We start from the raw sequence: 22,411 nt of genomic DNA on the forward strand, positions 1-22,411 counted from the left end.
AGGGAAATGATATACTATATATTGCATACTGTCATATGTGAGGTCTCAAAAATATCTGAAAGGAATAGATAAGTAAAATGAACCTGATGAGATAAAAGTTAATCTAAATCCTCATGTTAAAAAACAAACCAACAAACCTTTTACATACACTATGAACTTTAGAACCTTAGAAGTAAACAATGAGGATTAACAAGAAGCTTTATCAAAAGGTCAAAGGAGGGGTGCCTGGGTGGCTCAGAAGGTTAAGCTGCTGACTTGGTTTTGGATCAGGTCATGATCTCACAGTAGTGAGACAGAGGCTCATTTCAGGCTCTGCACTCAGCTCGGAGTCTGCTTTAGATTGTCTCTCCCCCCAGCCCCTGTTCTGTCAATTTCTCTCTCAAATAAAGAAAGAAATCTTAAGAAAAAAGACTAAAGGACATTAACCTGAAGCAATTTCAGCACACATTAGCGATGTTATATTTTCTGCTAAAATGAATTAAAATTATCATTGGATATATCAACAAAGTCTCATTTTCTGATAATAATAGGTGGTACTGTCATAATCTGAGAGATGTACTGATAGATTTGAGTATGTGAAGGGATGGATTATTGAGACAATATAGGATGTGACCGTATCTCGATTAAAGGGAACAATATTTAACAGAAAAGTAAAAACCACTTTACATACTTGAAAGACTTTTACACAGACTTGCTCTGTGTGCTTCCAAAAGTTATATCCAGAACTTGTATTTGGGTTGTAGAAGTCAGATACACAATCAAAGACACTTTTCCCCTGAATTATGTATTTTTAGTTTTGAAGATATATTTTTATAATGGCTTTATTAATTATTTAATTTTCTACAATAACATGATTCAATATGATATTCAATATAATTCAATAATGACATCTTCTGGTGTCATTTCAAGACAAATCCACACAAAAGGTATATGGTTAGACGAGATAACTTTGAATCCCAGTTCAAAATATTAATGCCTTGGATTTCTTATAAAATTATTCATGGCTGAGGAAGCAGGATATTGGAAGTATCTGGTTGAAAGAGTAGTTTTCAAGGCAGGTCACAGAGAAATGGCCTGGCTAGCTGGCAGTAGGAATTTGTGATCATTCCACAAAGAAATATATACCTAAAGACTGAAAACTCAGACTCTTTGGAGGTTTATGAGATAAGAAAGAAACTTCTGTCTCTAAAAATTGTTTTAGGAAATTCCAATACATAGACAGTCTTTAAAGAAAAAGCAGCTATGAAGGACAATGAAAATAGAGATTAACAGTTGGAGTTACAGTTAATAGCAATTAGGGATTGTTTTCTTCTTATTAATGAATACTTAGTACATTGATATTCAATATGTAGGTGAATTGAAAATATATTTTATTTAAAAAAGGAATAGCTGACGTCCATTTGATACATCCTAAAGCACACATTTAAAGCCCTGTATGTTCTGTTTCATTTATATCCCCTATTCCCCAGCAGAGATAATCACTATTCTTAACTATATATGTAACTTCCCCTTGGTTTTATGCATTTTTGTGGGTTTTTAAAATTATTTTATTTATTTATTTATTTATTTATTTATTTATTTATTTATTTATTTATAAGATAGATAGCATAAGTGGGGGAAAATACAGGTGGAGAGAGAGAAACAGATGCCCCACTGAGCAGGGAGCCCAATGTGGGGCTCATCCCAAGACCCCAGGATCATGACCTGAGCTAAAGGCAGATGCTTAATTGGCTGAGCCACCCAGGTGCCCCTATGTATTGTTTTATCAAAACATTTATGTTTGTGTATGTGTTTTGCATGCTTTGGTATCTATACAAATTGATTTTCGTATATATATTTTGCACATATTTTACATATACTCTTCTGCTACTTGCTGTTTTAGCTTAGAGATTTATCCATGTTGTTGTATAGCTGTAGTTCCTAGATTGTCACTACAGCACTGTATTCCAGTGTATTTTATAGACTCACTCTTCTCTTGATGGAAATGTGTCTGTTTCCAGTTTATGTATGACTCTTTGCACAAATACTAGTCCATTTTTACAGTCTTGGTTCTCAAAATATGTTATCCTGCCTGACCAGCAACATCATCTGGGAACTTGATAGATATGCAAATTCTGCATCACCACTCCATACTTTGCAAAATTAGAAATTCTTGGGGGAGCTGGGGGCAGGGAGCCCCAGCAGTCTTTAAGCAATCTGTGTGGGTGAATCTGATACACATTCGATTGCAAAACCCATTGACATAGAGCATATGTGAAGGAAAGAAATTACTAGGTCATAGTTCTTAAATCCTCAAGCTTATCAGACAACCTACATGGTTTTCTAAAATGCTGATACCAATTTCCAGTTTCATCAACAGTTATATGAGTTCCTATTACTCCAGTTCTTCAAAACATCTGGTGTTGTCTGATTTTTCCAAAAGTTTGCCAACGTAATAAGTGTAAAATATTATCTCATTGTGAATTTAATTTGCTCTTCCACAATTTAAATGATAGGTGTGCATATTTTCTAATTTTATGAGATAATTTTACTTCTTCTTCTACGAACTTCTTTTAACTTCATTTTAAAATTGGATTCATGGGCAGGCTGGGTGGCTCAGCGGTTTAGCACCGCCTTCATCCCAGGGCTGATCCTGGAGACCCAGGATCAAGTCCCACGTAGGGCTCCCTGCGTGGAGCCTGCTTCTCCCTCTGCCTGTGTCTCTGTCTCTCTCTTTGTCTCTCTCATGAGTAAATAAATAAAGTCTTTAAAAAAAATAAAATAAAATTGGATTCATTGTCTCTTTTGGCGGATGAATTTTTTAAAAATTGCTTTTGCCTTTTTTTCTTCCTTCTTTGGAATTGTAATATATCTCTATACTAATCATTTCTTGATTAAATGTGTGGCCAATATTGTATCCCAGTGTATAGCTTATCTTTTAGTCCTTTTTACAATGTCTTTTGATTCATTGGAGTTTTTTTATTTCAATAGAGTTGAACTCATCATTTTCTTCTCTGATGGCTTGTACAAATTTTTTAAAAGGTTTTACTTTCATTCCAGTTATCATACTGTGCAATATTAGCTTTATCTGTACAATATAGTTATTCAACACTACCATAGGACACCCAGCGCTCAACACATAACATGCTCCTTACTCTCCATCACCTATTTAACTCATCCTCCACCCACCTCTCCTTTTAACCATTTGTTTGTTCTCTATAGTTAAGAGTGCATTTTATGGTTTGCCTCTCTCTTTTTTTGTTTAATCCCTTTGCTCATTAGTATTGCTTCTTAAATTCCACATACGAGTGAAGTCATATAGTATTTGTGTTTGTTTCTCTGACTTAATTCACTTAGCATCATACTCTCTAGCCTCTTCCAGGTCATTGAAAATGGTAAGATTTCATACGTTTTTATGGTTGAGTAATATATACATATATCACTTCTACCTTTATTCTTTTTTATCTTCACATCAAGTGTTAGAGTTGGGATAGGCTTAGGGAAATAATTTTTTTTAAGTAAATTCCAAGCCCAATGGGACTTGAATTTTGACCCTGAGATCAAGACCTGAGCTGAGGTCAAAAGTCCAACCCTTAATGGACTGAGCTTTCTAGAATTTTTTATCTTGTTTAGAAAACTTCTTTGAGGACATGAAAATATTCTACACTTTTTTATTATAAAAATAAATTTCGAGGGTTCTTTAAATTTTTAATCTCTCTGAAATTTTCATCTGAGTGCTAAGTCAGGATCCATTTTCTTTCCATAAAAATATCCAGTTGTTCCAGAAAACTTTTTTTTCAACAGCTCATCAGTCTCCAGTAATCTTCAATGGGATATTTCTTACATGCCAAGTTTCTGTATATATATATATATATATATATATATATATATATATATATGAACTTTTTAAAAGATTTATATTATTGTTCCATTGCTTAATACTTCAATATCTACTACAGTCTCCTGCTGCCTTAAAATAACTTTATACTAAGCCATAATACTATAATTCATATTACTCCACCATATATTTTTCATCAGGAGCTTCTTGGTGACTTATGACTACAGGCACATACACAGACACACAGACACACACACACACATAGCATTTTATTTAGTTGGGCATTTAGCATGTAGATAATGGGAGAATTGACATCTTCATGATACTAATATTTTATCCATGAGTATGGTATATTTCTTCATTAATGGTTGTCTTAAAATCTTACCATAGAGTTTCATAATTTTCTCCATAAAAATAAAACACAGTTGTGAAATACTACTGGGTTCTTCATATTATTTTTTATTGCTCTAATAATTATCGATGTCTATAAAAACAGCTGTCCTTAGGCTTTGCATTTTATTCAGAATGTTAATATATTCTCAAATAACTCTAGTAATTTATGTAAATTATTTTGAAATTTTAATGTAGACAAGTTTTTTTCTTTTTTCTTTAAAAAAATCTTGATAGTTTTTGTTTTTATTATTTGTTTTTGTTGTTGTTGTTTGTTTGTTTGTTTTTGTACTGACCAGGACTTCCAAAACCATTTTGAAGAGAAGAAGTAATACTTGTATACTTTTTCATATACACCTTTTTTAAGTAATTTTTTTCAGGTTTTGGAGATTACACTAATAGTGTCATAAGAGTCTTTTTTAAAAGAGATATAGATGACTGATCTTATTGAATGCTTTTTTGGTATCTATTACTATAATCATATTTTTCATTGTTAGTGCCCTAATGTAATGAATAACCTAAGTAGATACTTTAATTTTAACTTATAGTAGCATTCCTGGTGTATACACCTTCACCATTATATATAGTTTTTTTTATACTTTGGTGATTCTGTGTCCTTATATCTTTAAATTTTGCTTCCATGCTCATAATTCTGATTGGTCTGTAAATTTTCCATTCTCATAACATTTCCTTTTGTCTGGCTTTTAAATGAATTGAGACTAGTGAAGATTTTTTTTGTCTTTGTTTTTGTTTGGTTGGTATTGGTGTCTGTTTGGGGATATATTTATAATTATGAATTTAATTCTTTCAATAGTTTCAGATTATTCAAATTTTGGACTTGTTTTAATAAGTTTGATGATTTACATTTTACTAAGAATTTCTCCAATTCATCTACATTTTCAAATATACTGGCTAATATTGCTCACAGTTTTCTCCTCTTATTATCTGATATATTTTGCATCTATATAAATAAGTCTCTTCTTTATTTCAAATAATCTTTATGTTCATCTTTATATATATTTCATTAACATCACATTTTACTTCTCATTTAGTCTTTTCTAAGTACTGAAACTATCAGAACTTTTTGTTCAGTGACTTCCAAAAAAAAAGAAAAACCAAAAAAATAAAACAATTAATTACAGATTGCTACTTTATCTCTAACTTTTAGATTATTGTCTACAAATTGTGGCTACCCAGTTCTCAGTAAATATTTTTTTAAAAGGAGTTGATTTACTGAAGACTATGTACTCTTTGAAATTCAGATCCCCTTTCCTTTGGAAACTAAACTAAAAATAAGTTCATTCTGAAAATAATGATATAATGATTCAGCAATGGATTACCAGAAAATCTTTTGTGTGTTATAATGAAAGTAATATAAAATAAATTTGCACATACATAATAAGCACATTACTCATTGACTTAGAAGTTCTACTCTGTCTAATATAAAGATGATATGCTAGCACTAGCAAACATGAATTTCCTTTTTTTAAAAACATTAATTTCCTAAGCATGTTCACCAAACCCAGTGTACTTACCCCTGTTTGAATATTAGAATTACCAGAGGAGCTTTAAATACCCCAGACCAATTGAATAGAAACATCCCAGTGTTGGGTCTGGGCCCAGGAGATTCAAATATCCAGCAGAGTTGAAAACCACCACCATAAGTTATATATTTGTGAAACCCTATGCCTTAAATTCATTTGTAACATTGACCTCCATGGTTCTTTATTAAAAGAACAGACTATTGAGGTCAAAAACCACTGCAGCTAATAGCAGAGAGTTCTTCCTGAACTAATTCGACCATTATAAGACACTTCAAAAGTAATTTCCTAATCTGTATTTTTACACTGTTTAAAATGCTTAAATGGTATGCTGCATTTTGTCAAATATTTTCTCATGTTGTAGAATTAACTGTTTTATGTTTAAGAGTATATTTATCTTACTTTAAACTCTTTCCTGACATTAGTGAATGCTAATATATTTTTAATAAAACTAGTCAGTTAATCTCAGTTGGTTAAGGCATGTAGTCAATAATACGAAAAAAATGACAGAGTTGGGGGTGTGGTGTCTAATATTGTGAAACTGACATTTAAAGTCCTTGTAACAGGATATCCTCAGACTTCAGTGACAGATGGGGCAGAAGGAATGGGTGAGTAAAACATAAATGGCTTTAATCCATGAAGAAATATACTTTAAAAATGCATTTATTTATTTGAAAGAGAGTCCATGAATGGGGGAAGGGGCAGAAGGAGAGAATCCTCAAGCAGACTCTCAGCTGAGGACAGAGCTCAATATGGGGCTGGATCTCATGACCCACAAGATTATGACCTGAGCTAAAACCAAGGGTCTGAAATTTACTCAACTGAGCCACTCAGGTGCTCCAAGAAATACATAGCTTTGTAAAAGAAAATTTATAATGTTGATATAGTTGCTTCTGTTCCAATGTAACTTGCATTATGTAGCCTTCGTTTTTCTTAGCTGAACGTATTTTTATCAATTGAATCAGGTAATTTCATTTCATTTTTTCAGTAATTACAAGGCATAATGTAATCATTGTCCTGATTGCTTTCATAACTAAAAGGAGGTGGGTCATATTTTTTATGACAATTGTGCTGTAATGTAATTTCCTTTTTATTTTGGAGGGGAAAATAGTGTAGTCTTCAGTAACAATTGTCTGGTCTTCCTATTTACTTTTGAGGAAGCCCTCCTGTTCTCAGCCCAATGATGAGATTTGTGTCATTATCCAGCAGCATAGATGGGAACCGTATCGGGCCTGGCTATCCAACATAAATCATCTAATTGCACGTATGCAGTAGAGAGGCACAGTGCGGGATCCATGACCTAAAGCAAGCCAAGGACATTCATCTCTTACAGGTAAGGTTATGAAGATGGCAAAAGATGACCATCTTTACAGATGAAAAAAAAAAAAAAAAAAAACAAACTTGACCGATAATGAAACCAACCAATGAAAGCAGAGCTGAGAACTAAATCTTGAAAGAGCCCCAGTGATATAATTCCAGTCTTTGGAAACAAGGGTTTCCCACATGCTTTTTAAGAATGTTAACAATATATCCCCTTAGTTGGTTTTTGTCATTTTTAAGAGGGTTTTGATTACTAAAATACTATTAATATTTAACTTCCATCACTTTTAAGGAGTATTATAGTATCTTAAGGAAAAATCAGGAAAGAATAATGTAAAAGTTGCCAGTTAAATGAATCTCAGTTTCAAATTTGTTAGTAAAACTAGTCAAATAGAAACAAAATTGGTAATGCAAAAATTGAGAAAGTAGGTTTTTGGGAATGACACATGATAAAATGTGAAATTATAGACCGTGAGGCAGTAGATGGTATGCTCGAGGTTATAAAGAGTCACCCTTTCTCCCATGGTAATTTGTTGGATACTGCAACTCAGAGCATGTGTTTCTGTAGGTTGGGACATTAGGAAAGTTGATATAAAATGAAGATATTTAAATTAGTTGGCTAATTATCATGTCTGACCTTAAGTAAATTCCTGAAAATGAAATAATCTGACTTGAGTGGAACATTGAAGGAAGAAGAAACAGCTCCACTTAGAATGTTTTTGTGTGTCCAGTGTTCAACATTCTAAGAAATATGATTGTAAGAACTTCATGTATATTTTAGGGGTGAAAACCCCACATGCCAACCTCCATACTAAAAAAAAAATGGAAATAAAACATGAGGTAAGATGGGTTCCAAGATGGAAATAAGATTTGGCCATGGGTAATCTCCCAGGTAGCTTCGGATTTACCCCGACTACCTACACATGATAAAAAAAAAAAATAAGCCCATGCTTTAAAAAATGATAAAAATAAAGAGCAGCAATAAATAAATAAATAAATAAATAAATAAATAAATAAATAAAATAAAGAGCAGCATACTGGGATTCATTGAGGCAGGGATAGATCAGCTTTACTGTTTTAGAGGTGAAGACCCAGGGAGAAGGTGGAGACCCATTACACTAAATGCAAGAGATTTGAGCAAAATATTTTCAAAGGCTTTGCAAAAAAAAAAAAAGTATATATATATATATATATATATATATATATATATATATATATATACTGATGCTAGGATTAAAGATTAAAAGCTCTAGTCCTTGGCTCTGGTAATTATCCCAAGGAGTGTACAAATTGATGGGAGGCCAACATAGCTTTAAGTGAAATTCATGTATTGCCCAATAAATTCCCAAGTTGGGAAACAAAATCTTATGACTATTTAACTAACTCTTAACGCAATCCCCAGCCCCTGTAATACAAAACTGCACCAATAAAATAATAAAATAATAAAATAAAATAAAATAAAATAAAATAAAATAATAAAATAAAATAAAATAAAATAAAATAAAATAAAATAAAATAAAATAAAATAAAATAATAAAGGGGCGCCTGGGTGGTTCAGTCGGTTAAGTGTCTGACTCTTGATTTTGGCACAGGTCATGATCTCAGGGTCGTGGGATCAAGCCCAGTGTTGGGCTCTGCACTGAGCATAGAGGCTGATGAAGATTCTCTCTACCTCCTCCTCTGTCTCTCCTCCCCTCACTCTCTTTCTCCCTCTCTCTCAAAACAAACAGACAAAAAAAGTGTATCTGTACCAATAGGAAGGCAATGCTAAACCACAGCAATCACCAGAAAGGTATTTTTTCAAATCTCATTCTCAAAAGTGATGTTCTGGACAATGCAATTGTGAAAACTTCTGAAAGAACCAAAACAAGAACATGAAGATTGACTGTAGAGAACTTTCTTCACTGCACAGCAGGGAGTCTTTGCTATATGCACACAAAGGACATTGTGCCTGGTAAGAGACATGAATACTACATATTCTTTCTCTACTTTCCCTGTCCAAATTAAAGTTTTTATTGAAGATGTCCTCTTTAGTCACTGTAACAGTACATTGAGTATGATGAGGATGCATTCCAGGCCACAAGAAGTCACTCTGACCCTAAGCAAAAGAATAGCTTATTAGTTAACCAGATTAGATTAGGTGCTGGCTACAGTAATTGCATGAGATAGTAGGTAAGACCATACTAGGAAGAGTTTGAAATGTATCTGTATTAGTTTACAGTATAGTTGTACCATTGTCAAGAAAAGATACTTTAATATTATCCATGTTGAGGAAAAGATGGGAAGGTCAAACAGTAAAAGATTAATGACTATTCTGTTCTGTTTGACCTAATCCCCACAAGCACAGTTTACAATTGGCCCATGTTGTTCCAGCGATGCCTGAAATCTAGGGCTGGCCATATGACCAAAGCCTCATTGGAGAACTCCAAACACTAGCCACAGTATTCATCTGGAAAGCAAATCATGGGTTTTTTTTTTTAATATTTTATTTATGATAGAGAGAGAGAGAGAGAGAGAGAGAGAGAGGCAGAGGGAGAAGCAGGCTCCATGCAGGGAGCCCGACATGGGACTCGATCCTGGGACTCCAGGACTGCGCCCTGGGCCAAAGGCAGGCGCTAAACCGCTGCGCCACCCAGGGATCCCACAAATCATGGTTCTCATCGAAGCCAGTGAAAGTTCTCCCTGAGATGTGTTGAAGATACTTGCAAGAGATGCTCCCTCGTCTCCTAAATCTCTGGCTGTGCAATTTAGGTGAAATATTGTTTAAACTGTGAATGAATCCAAAAGAAAGGAAAGCATAGTCTAATGAAGAGAAAAGGGTATCAGACCTGAAACAAAACTATTGGAGTCCTTGCATCTCGGTATTCCTCAACGTAGCTTCATCCCTGACCTTTTTCCGTTATGTAAGCCCATAATTCTCTTTGTTTTGCTTAAACAAAACAAAGGGATTTGTTTGATGTGAGTTATTTCCGTCTGTCATCAACCTAAGGAGAAACATAAAGGCGTAGTCACAAATTCAAAAGCTATGCGGACCAGAAACATCACACATGTTACAGTTGAGAAGCTACGAAGGCAATAAAGTCATAGGAAGTATTAGGGACACTGGACAACAATACTTTGCCATACTGATTGTGAGAATGCAGACCATGATTTGATTAGTTTTCCTGATTTTTTAAAAAAGACCTAAAGTTTAATATGAGGTCTTCTAAAATTGAATTATTGGCAATGAATATTATTTATTATTTTATAAAATGAATCATGTAGGCCATTTCTTAATAGACTATAATTTCTGATACAAACACTTAAAATGTGCAAATAATAATTTATTCATCTATATAAAAAATGGTAGAGACCTAAAAATTAGTTTTTACCTCAAGTCATATATACCCAATGAGCCACCCTAATGTTTCTGAGTTTCTGGCAATAGAAAAAATAATTGATGTTCTATAAATATTTATATGCCATGGATTTCCTGTCCTTTTAAACATAGAATGTGAGCTTTGTATATCTCTATAGGCTAGGGAGGTTATGTAATAGAGCTAGTAGAAAGTAGGGGTTAATGTAGTGAAATTTATCCTTGACCAAAAGGTAAGGATTATCCTTGCCCAAAAGCATTCTATGTCAATTAAAAACAAAACAAAACAAAAGACAAGATGTGAAACAAATTTGTGTGTGAAGCTTCATTTCTGAAACTACCAGTTTCGGGTATTTGTAATACATTTTTAAAAAATCACATATCAACATTTCTCTTACCTGTTTAAAATGCATAGTAACTTTTCAGAATATCTTTTAATAACCAGCTGTTTGAACACTCAACAAGGTAAAGTTTTCTGTGCATGTAAATACTTACACCGATACCCCAGAGGTCTACAGGCTTTTTTGAGTACAGTACTAGGTGAAGGAGGAAAAGGTTACTACATCAATATAGAAATGGCCTCATGTGAAAAATACAATGAATTCTCTGGACACTTTGGTAATCCTGCAAAATTAATTATGCCCTGGATATGTGTTGCACCACACTGAGGGAGAAAAATAAAAATTATTTTTGAATAGTTGAAGTACAACAAGGGCACACATATAAGTTTAGAGAATAAAAATTAAAAGTTATATTAGTAGGAGGACTATGCCTCTCATCTAACAAGAACCAAGAGCTCTCTGAAATTCTCCTCCTTCCTGTAAGGTGCAGGCATTTATAAATGTTTTAGGAGGGATTCAGATACCACAAGGAAAGTGTTATGGTTTGCTCTGTGTACCCCTCAGATTTCTATGCTGAAGCTTTAACCTCCAGTATGACTATATTGGAGATAGGGCTTTGATTTTTGTAATTAAGTTTAAATGTCACCCTTGTGACTTCATTAATCTAACAGGACTGCTGTCTTATAAGGAGAGGAAGAGAAAGTCGGACTACACACTTCACACTTACACAAAAGACCATGTAAGGACACATGACGAGGCAACGATCTGCAAAGCAAGGGGAGAGACCTCAGGAGAAACCAAACTGGATGACATGGCGATCTTGCACCGTCAACCTCCAGAAACGGAGACAAGAGCACCTTGTCCCTGGTATTGTGTAGAGCAGCCCTTGCAGACTAATACAAAAAAGGAAATGGAAACCCTCTTCCCATTGCCTCCCCATCCAGCCCCAAGAGGTAAAACACCTCCGTCCTCCGCTTCCCAACAATGGATCCACAAGCCTTAAACCAGACTCATCCTTTTTCTTGTTATCAGGGGTTCATCCTTTTAGTAGAGAAGAGTAGAAAGTCCCAGGAAAAGAAGGGAGAAGAGGAACAAAGGGGTGCAGGATGGTAGAAAGTGGGGAAGAGAAAAGTTAGTTCTAGATGGGGGTTGGTGTATTCGAGACTCCTTGGGAGCACAGGGATAGTGTATGGAACTTCTCTAAAGTTCTAAGGAGTGAGATGTCACTGCCATCTAGACACAAGGACACTTTAACCAGGCCAAGAGCCAAGTATCACAGCCACCTCCACACCAGTGGATGCTCTTTCTGGCTACCGGGTCAAGAGGGATGGAGGGGGAGAGAAAGAACTCAAACAACAAAATAATAATCCAGTTACCCCAGATGAGCTATCTTTGGAAACACTCTTTAACTTAAAGACACGGATCTAACAGTGGACATTTTAGGCATCCTCAACAAGCAGCAGGAATTCTAATCTGTGGCTTTAGCTCATTTCTCGTCACATCACATCTGCAAGTGACCTGACCACTCAATTGAGTTCTCACTCATTTATTAATTCCTTCAGCATGGTTCATTGAGACAATTAGGAAGGCTCCAGCATTACAGGTAGCACAGAGTAGATGATCAGTATAAGCACCCTCATTTATTTGCGGCCAACAAATATTAAGTTCCAAGTATGGACCCAGCCTTATTTTGATGATGGGAATACAGTGATGCACAAAACACTTGTAAAGAGCTATATTCTGCAACAAGTTACATTCTAATGGGAAGATGAATAAGAAGGAAGGGAAAAGATGCAATTATCTTAGGCAGTGGGAGTGAGCCAAGGGTGCGCAATAGGAGCACTTGCGGGGGATGTTATATGTTCAAGCTTCAGCGCTCTTGGGAACTGCAGAGCCTGGGATGGATCCTGGCTCTGCCATTTATTAAAAATGCAAATCTGGACAAATTACCTAACATCTCTATGTGTCAGTTTACTCCTCTGTAAAGCAGAAGGAATAATGATACCTCTTGCAAAGTGTGAGAATGAAATGAGTGAATATGTTCAATACCGAGAGGAGTTCTTGGCAGGTAGTCAGTCCTCAACACAAGTGTTTTGTTTTCATTATAACTATTATGAATGTACCAATAAAACCCCCAAGGGGTTTTTAGCAGGGAAGTAACATGGCCCTCGGTTACGCATTAATATCTCTTTGCCTAGCACCAAATCTGATCTCCCGCTCAGACATTTCTTGCCTTTTGGACTCTCTTATTGCTTTTGTGTGTATGAAAGTGAGTGAAGAAACACATAATGACCTTGAGGGAAAATGTACACTTAACCCAACTTGTAAAAATGACCCTGATCCCTAACTGCAGGTTTTCATAATGTGAGAAACAAGGCTTGATTCCTTCAGAAGATGACATTCTGGAAAATCATACATGTCTGTCTTACTGTGTCACCGAAGGAAGAATTTGTAAAAGAATGTGATTCTGAGGCCCTGGCTAACATGGCCAGGCTACATGCTTCTTTTGTACTCTGCAGAATATTTCAGACTCCCCTCCCACATTTTTTTTGGGGGGGGGGGTAATTTGTATATAGTGAATTTTAAGAAAAACTGTGGGCTTAGAAGCCTGCGAATCTGTTTCTCCCCTCTCACATATCCATCCTGATGGGAACTTTGCATGTTCTCCTAATTTTGAACATTTACAAGCAGCTGAGGTTGTGCGCTGGTGCCACAGTCACAGCCCCCCCCCCCATAAATGCTCATTTTGTTCTGATCTCTCCTGCCAGCTTATGTGTCCCCTGTCACCGTCACCCTCTTTCCACATTCCTCCCTCGCTCAGCCCTCCTGCTCTATTTTACCTTTGCCTGTCGGATGGTGCTATTCCTTCCATGTTCCCTCTTCATATAAAGTCAGTCCAAGGCACAAGAATGCATCTCGTAAGAGCTAGGCTCCAAATGTCTTTAATTTTTCTTGATTCTATTTTGTTATCAGCATCAGTGCATTGTGTACCTCTACACTAAGATACAATATTCCATCTTTGAAAAAGAGGCTTATTTTATTTTAGTTTTTCAAGATAACCGGTGGCTTTTTAAAAATGAAAACGACGGATTAAATGAAGGCAATCAGCCAGCCAGGTTTACAAGCACGAGTTACTTACAAAGACTGCAAATCGCCAAATAACTGCTTTCTATCTGATATTTTTCTTGACTTAATTCCAAATACATATTAAGTAATGGATTAACTGTTTCCAGGAGAAATGCTGATAATAATTATATCACAGATAGCTTATGGGTGATAGGAATGCTAAATGCCACTAGACTGAGCCCTGGTTGGTTTTCGATTTACTTTCCGAGGTAAACTTTCGGATACCTCCATATGCCTTTTGATATCTGTGCATTTTCATTCATTTTCAGTTTGATGAACTTATAATACGGTATTAATTAGAACTACACTGATGGAACCATCATATTCCGATCTCTAAAGTCCACCGCCAGGAAATATTTACTGCTTACTCATTTTGTGCTAGGCATAGTTTGAAAATTTCAATCCTTCTCTCGTGTAGCAGTGGATTTTTATGGAGAAAAAGAACACTCTGTGAGCTACAAGAATCGCAGCTTCAGTAAATAAACTTCTTGCCTCTCGTTATGCATAATTTATTTGACTTATATGTGATCTTCATTCTATATTTATATTATGAATAGAGGAGTTTACTTTCTTCATTTAACTTCTCCATCTAAACAAGCAAGCAGTCTACACCGCATTCAACAGCAGTTAACACAGAGGCCATAACCTGCAGAATTAGAGATTTTTACATTCAAATTTTCTAGAGACTGTAAATTGGGTTTTAACAATTCTGTACCACCAATACACGGTTTTTTATGCATTTTTCCACTTAGAACTTTATTTTTCCAGGTTTGTTGACAAATTATCTCAGATTTGCCCTGTCTAAAAATGGCATTTCTTTTGGAATTGAGAACAATCCTTTTCATCTTTGAAGGGTATTTTCAATAGGCATAGAAACCACACTTTTACTGCTGCCAATAGGACATTCCATTTTCTTCCGGTTTCTGGTCTTTTCACTGTTTTGTTTTCTTGTTGCTTTTTTTTTTTCCAAAGAGCTATTTTCAAGATTTTGTCCTTTCAGCAGTTTAACTAACATATATGTCCTAAAAACTTTGCTGTTTTTGTATTGTAAATAATGCATTTACAAGGTTTTCTGAGTTTCCTGGAACTATGAGTAAACGTCTTTCATGAGTCTGAAATATTCTTAGCCATCATCCCTTCATTTTTTTTCTTTCTTACTATTCCTTCTCTTCCCTTCTGGACTCCAGTTAGACCTACATTGTACCTTTTCGCTCTGTATCACATGTATCTCACAGACTCCTTGCTTTATTTCCATTCACTTTTGCTCTGTTTATTTTACTTTAGATATTTTCCTATTGTCTTCTCTTTCAGTTTATTACTATAGCTTTTTGTGACATCTAATCTTTTGAATTCATCTAGTGAGTTCTTAAATTTCAGATGCTACATTTCTCAGTTGTAGACTTTTCTATTGGATTCTTCACATGGATTTGAAATATCTTATTCATTTCTCCATTTTCAACTATTATTTTCCATGTTTCTTTCTATTGTATGAAACATACTTACAACAATTATTAAAATTGTTAATCTGAAAACTCCAGTATCTATAACTTATCAGTGCCTTTGTACTTTCAGATTCTCTCTCTCTCTCTCTCTCGCTCTCTCTCTTTGTGTGTGCAAATGTTTCTTCTCATCCTCAGGTCCAGTGACTGAATTCTCAACACTGTCTAAAAGAGGTTAAGAATTCAAATGTTGTTTTCTTCCCTCATAGATGTTTCAAGTTTGATAGGGCAGTGAGCTGAGTTGAGGAAAGTTTACTGTTAGGGTAATACTCAATCTACATCTGATTTTTACCTGTGCCTGGGATGAATCCCTATAGGATTTTTAAATGAGAGCTTGGACCTCACAGTATCTTTTCTAATGGGTGCAGAATTCCAGTCACTATCTTCTCACTACTACAAGGCTACTGTAAACTTTGCTATAACAAATAATAATAATCTTAGCTTTTCTTTTTTGTTTCTGTTGTTGTTGTTCATTTGTATTGTTTTGTTTTTTTTTTTTAAGCCTTCCACCTCATCCCATTTCTAAATTCAAAAAATGTTAGTGGCAAATTAGCCCTTTGATTATGCTTCTCAAGTCTCCTAGATCAGCTCTCAGTAGGCTTGTGATGATGGCAAGTGTCCTGCTAGTTTCTCAGTACCCCCAGGGTACCCGCAGGGCTCCTTGATCAGGACAATATCAAATCCTCAGCCTCGTGCCTACAACCAAATTCAACAAAGTTTTCCAGTGAAAAACAAGTTATAGAAAATCAGTTCCCTTCTTCCCATGTCTTTTCTCTGTGGAATCTAAATTTCACTACCCCTAGTTGCTCCTGCAGCTCTCTGCTGCTTTTCTGGTTTCGTTTTCCCCCTAGATATTTATAGCTAGAGCCTTAACCTGCCACAAATTCCATCTTACCTAGAAATAGAATTCCTCTTCATTTTTGAGTGATATTTTTTGCAGGATAAAGGAATTCTAGTTTGGCATGTTACTTTCATTAAGCATTTTGAACATATCAATTGAATACATCTTACATCTTGTATGAGTGGTCATTTCTCCACAAATTCTTCAGCAATTGGGGTCATCACAATTTCTTCTTTTTTTTTTTAGCCATTCTGGTGATATATCACTGTTATTTTTATTACCTTTCCTTAATGATGTTGATAATCTTTTCATGGGCTTTTTTTTTTTTTTGCCATCTAGTTTTCTCTTTAATGACATCTTTCTTCATGTCTTTTTCCCCCCACTTTCTTTTTTCCCCCCACTTTCTAATAGCATTTTTTTCTGTTGAGTTTGGAAGTGTTTTATATTTTTCAGGACTAGTCCTTTGTCATATTTGATTAGAAAATACTTTCTCCCAGTGTGTAACTTGTATTTGTATCAGCTTAATGATGTATTAAATGGCGAAAAATGGTTTTAATTTTGATTAAGTCCAAATTTGACAAATTTAAAAAGTCCAATAAGTTTTCCTTTCCCTTTTTATTGATTTCAGTTTTGATGTTAAGTCTAAGATCTCTTTACCTAGCCCTAGAGCCCAGTAATGTTTTACATTTTTTGCTGTTGTTGTTTCATGTTTCACACTTAATTTTGTGGTGCATTTTGCATTAAGTTTTAAATGTTAGAGAGTTACATTGAAGTTTCTTTCTTTCTCTTTCTTTCTTTCTTTCTTTCTTTCTTTCTTTCTTTCTTCTTTCTTTCTTTCTTTCTTTCTTTCTTTCTTTCTTTCTTTCTTTTTCTTTTCTTTCTTTCTCTTTCCTTACTGATTTACTTTCTGCCTGAGGGTGATCAACTGGTGTAAGCACCATTTATTGATATTGTTATCATTCTTTATTACCTTTCTATTGCAACTTTCTCAAGAATAAGTTGGGAATAGTTTTGTTTCTCTAATTTTAGATTTCCTATTATAGTCCATTGATCCTTGTATTTGTACTTCTTACGATACTACACACTTTTGTTTACTATAGCTGTATATAAGAAGATTTAAATTTAGGTAAACTGTCCACTCTACATTGTTGTGTATTTTTTAAAAATTTCTATTTTAGTTTCTTTGCCTTTCCATATAAAGCCTCACTGGGATTGTAATAGTAATCATGTGAAATCTGTATATCAATTTTGAAACAGCTGACATCTTTATTATGTAGAGGCTTCCAATCCATGAGCACAATATGTCTCTCTATTTCTTAGATCTTTATTTGTTTCATTTGAGTTCTGTAGTTTCCAACTTATAAGTCCTGTACATGTTTGGTTTATACCAAAGTATTTCTTTTTTTAAGTGATTTTAAAGGATACTGTATTTTAATTTTGATGTCTGTACATTCAATGTCATGACCTTGATGAACTTACTACTCCTAAGAGAGATTTTGTAGATTTCTTATGATTTGTTATGTAGAGAATTATTTCCACTGCAAATAGAAATACTTGTTTATTTCTTCTTTTCTTTTATTTATTTTTAAAGATTTTATTTATTTATTCATGAGACACACACACACACACACACACACAGAGGTAGAGACACAGGCAGAGGGAGAAGCAGGCTCCATGCAGGGAGCCCGATTTGGGACTCAATTCTAGGACTCCAGGATCACCCTGGGCTGAAGGTGGTGCTAAACTGCTGAGCCACCCAGGCTGCCCTATTTCTTCTTTTCTAATCTGTAAGTTTTTATTTTATTTTCTAGCCTATTGCATTGACTAAGACTTTTAGCACTCTGTTCCACTGAGTAAAAATTGTGAGAAAGTGTATCCTTGCCTTGTTCCCAATCATAGGAAGAAAGCATCCAGTCTTTCATAATTAAGTAAAATATTAGGTGTAGGTTTTCAGTAGATGTTCTTTATCACATTAAAGAAATTCTTCTCAATTCTATTTTGGGAGTTTCTATCAAATGTATTTTATGCATCAATTAATATAAATAAGATTTTTCTTCATTAACCTGTTGTTATGATGAATCACACTAATTAAATTTGGAATCTTGAGCCATACTGACATTTTGAAATAAATCCCACTTGGTTATGGTGTGCATTTCTTTTTAATATATTGCTGAATTCTCTTTGAAAATGTATTTTTCCGAATTTTTCTTGTATTTATGACAGACATTGCTCTGTATTATTTTTATTCTATCATTGGTTTTGGTGTTATCAGGCTAATACTAGATTCATATAGTGAATTAGGAATCATATCTTCTTACTTTTTGGAAGATATTGTGTAGAATTGATATTAATTCTTTACATTTTTGGTAGAGTTCTTCAGTAGAAGCATCTTGGCCTGGAGATTTTGTTTTTGAGGAGTTTTAAAATTATAAATTAATTTCCTTGATAGTGAGAGGACTATTTAAACCATCTATTTCACTTTTTGTGAGTTGTGGTAATTGTATTCTTTTAAGAATTTTTTCATTTAACATAAGTTCTCAAAATGTTGTGTGTAGTTACTCATAGTATTGCTTTATTATCATATTATCATTTTGATATCTGTATATCTGTAGTGATATCCTCTGTTCCATTTCTTATAGTTATGATCTGTGCCTTCTTTCGTTCTTTGTCAGTCTTTCCAGAGTTTTGTCAGTTCTATTGATCTTTCTCTCATTGAGTTTTCTCTATTTTTAATTTTTAATCTCATTGATGTTGTGTTCTTATCTTTATTATTTCTTCTACTTGCGGAGTTCATTTCACTGTTTTTTTTTTTTTTTTAATGTTCTTGAGATGGAAAGTAAAATTATTGATTTGGAAATTTTTTTCTTTTTTAATGTATGCATTTGATGTTATTCATTTCATTTTCAGCATTATTTTAGTATGTCCATGGATTCTGATGTGCTGTATTTTGATTCAGTTCAAATATTTTTTTTAAATTTTTCTTGGGAAAATTGACACATGTATTTCCTCTGTTGCTGGATGGAGTTTTCTATAAATGTCAATTAGGTCCTGTTGGTTGAAGATGCTGAGTTTTATTTATGCCCTTGATGATTTTTTCCCCAATTATTCTACTATTCAAGAAAGAGGTGTTGGTGTACTCAAACTGTAATTGTGGATCTGTCTATTTCTCCTTTTAGTTTTATCAGTTATTGTTTCCTGTATTTTATAATTCTCTTGTTTTGTCCATAAGCTTTCTTGCTTTCTTGGTGTATGGACCCTTTTATCATTCTGAAGTCTTTTTTTTGGGGGGGGTGGAAGGGGTCTCTAGTGATTTTCTATGCTCTGCAGTTTAGGTAATATTACTATATCTACTCTTTCATTTTTATTTTACTTATTTATTCATTTATTTATTTATTTACTAACTTTTTTAAAGATTTTATTTATTTATTTGACACAGAGAGAGAGCAAAGCAAAGGGAGTAGCAAGCAGGTGCAGAGGGAGAAGCAGACTCCCCACTGAGCAGGGAGCCCCACAGGGGGCCCAATCCCTGGACCCTGGGATCATGCCTGAGCCAAAGGCAGACACTTAACCAACTGAGCCACCCAGGGGCCCCATACTCTTGCATTTTTAAACTCAAGTTTGTATAATATCTCTCTTTCCTGCTGCTACCTCCCTGGTTAGGAAAAATATATAATATGGATTATACTAGAAACTAAGCTGTACAGAACTGAATAAACAGTGCTTGTTTGGTCATTCTACATTTCATTTGGTAAGACCCAGGCTTTCCAGTGTTAACTGTATATGGAATAAATTTACATCAATAAGGTCTAACTCAAAAGTGACAGGAATGTTAGATATTTGGATTTGGCTAAAGGGATATTCTCATTCTCATAATGATTGGAGCTATGCTTCATGAGTCTTTTCTTTTTCTTCAATTAGCAAGACATACAATCCTTATATGATTGTGAATTAACAAGATGACTAAAACTGCAAAGGCATTCAAAGAATAGAACACATTAAGAAAACTTTTCTCTTGTTTGCTCTATTATTTCGAGAAGACCAGAAAATGATTTCTTATACTAGCTTGTCACATTCTGTGCTGTTATCCCAAAACAACAAATAAAACACTAAATAAAAAGTTTCATAAATGTTACCTTATATTCTATACTAACCTTTTTCCAAAAATTATAATCAGTATTATATGGTCTGATATTTTATACCAATACAACACTCTAACAAGTATGCTTTGCTGTTTTTAGATTTACTAATTTGAAATTATAGATTCTATATATCCTCATATTATTTAAAAATCATTTTTAAATATTCTAATAGCTCTTGCAATATAAAAATAAATTCTTATGAGGATTGAAATTAATTATTATGAGTTTGTTATGGGTGACCAAAGCCCTACACAGCTCTACAGATTGGTCTATGGCTGAAACAGTAAAGTTATTGTTTTATTAGACTGTAATCTTACATGTTAATCTCTCAAATGTTATACATATTTACTTCAGAGCCATTATTATAATAATATTATCCTTCATTTAACATTTGATTCATAATTCTTTGTTCTGAGAAATTTTAGTCTTTTTAATAAATATAATGGTGAGGTTTAATAATTTCTATTAGAATAAGCATTTTTTATATTTTATCTCTCTAGAATAAAAAGTATTCATATTATAAACAATATATACTAACTAGTACATAAGTTCAAAATTTACACTTTAATAGATGAATAGATGAAGAAATTTGAATGATTCAATTAATTTTCCTTAAAGACAAAAAAGTTTATTCAGAAAATTATTTCAAATGGATTTTAAGGAATATATAAAATGAAATAACTGCCTTTGTGTTATAAAAAGGTGAACTTTTACTGATAATTAATGAATTATGCATTGGGTAACATGATTATAAAATTATCATGTTTATTGATTATTTAGTACTTAGTATTTATACTTAGTGCTTCTGTTTTGTTTTGTTGTTTTTTTAAAGAATTGTAGCTTTTATACAGTATAAAGCAATTCTTTTAGACATTCTTTCCTGGGCTTGCCAAGAAAAAAGGCACTTTAAGGGAAGAGAAGAATTGCTATTATCAGACACCTGTGATGAGTCAATCACTGTAGATAAACACTGAATTTATGTCTGTTCATCTTGGCAGCCAAAGCAAAAAAAGAAAAATGTGGTTCTCCCAAGGTTGTCTTCAAACACAAACATTTTCTTGGCTCAAAATTGAAGGAAGACTTTAACATGTGGTTTCTTATGTTTAGGGACATGAGGATAATGGAAGATGTCTTCACACATTTTTATGAAAAACATGGACATTCACATTAGAAGTAATCCAATGAAGACCTTTCTATGGGATGCTGAGATAATGAAGTCCATGTATGCTGCATCCTGAAAATCTAACTTAAAAGAGATTGAGTTTGCAAATCTGGAGGAACAGATAATTAACCTGTCCAAAAGACAGCCTCTTTCAAATATCAGATGTCTCAAATGAACTTTTGGCAAGAACTGTGCCGCTGTCAATTTAGAGGTCCTGAATTACTAATATTTGTTTTGTTAATTAATTAAAGATAGACCCCTCTCTTTGCTTATCTAATTTATAGCCAAAAAAACAACAACAGCAACAAAAAATCCAAGTGAACCAAACGAATAAAAAGCCTGTCTCGTCCACAAAAAAGACAGTTTATACAAAACATGTAGATCCCAGTTTAATGCATTTGATAAATTCTTACAAAATCCATTAAATGGTAGTGGGATAAAATGAAAATTAATGAGATTGCTCAATATTGCAGTTATTTGTGAATTTTTCTTATGTGTACCTGGCTTCCATTGAGGAAAGATTTTTTTCTTATCTTTTGTACATTGAGTAGAGGACACCTGGGTGGCTTAGTGGTAGAGTGTCTGCCTTTGGCTCAGGGCGTGATCCCTCCTTTACCCTCTACCTGCGTTTTTGGTTCTCTCTCTCTCTGTCTCTCATGAATAAATAAATAAAATATTTTAAAAATGAGTAGAGATACCTTCCGTGGTACATATTCAATAAGATATCTACCAAAATATAATGCATTTAGTTTTCATATATTTGTTTCTTAGTTGATTTTTTAAAAACCAATAATCACTCAAAAATCACACCTTATTAACTTTAATTTCTCCCTTTGAAATATGAAAGGAATGTAATAATGTACTTAAACTATTTAAGAAT

The sequence above is a fragment of the Vulpes vulpes genome, chromosome 3 (assembly GCF_048418805.1).
Source record: "Vulpes vulpes isolate BD-2025 chromosome 3, VulVul3, whole genome shotgun sequence".
NCBI classification, from domain to species: domain Eukaryota; kingdom Metazoa; phylum Chordata; class Mammalia; order Carnivora; family Canidae; genus Vulpes; species Vulpes vulpes.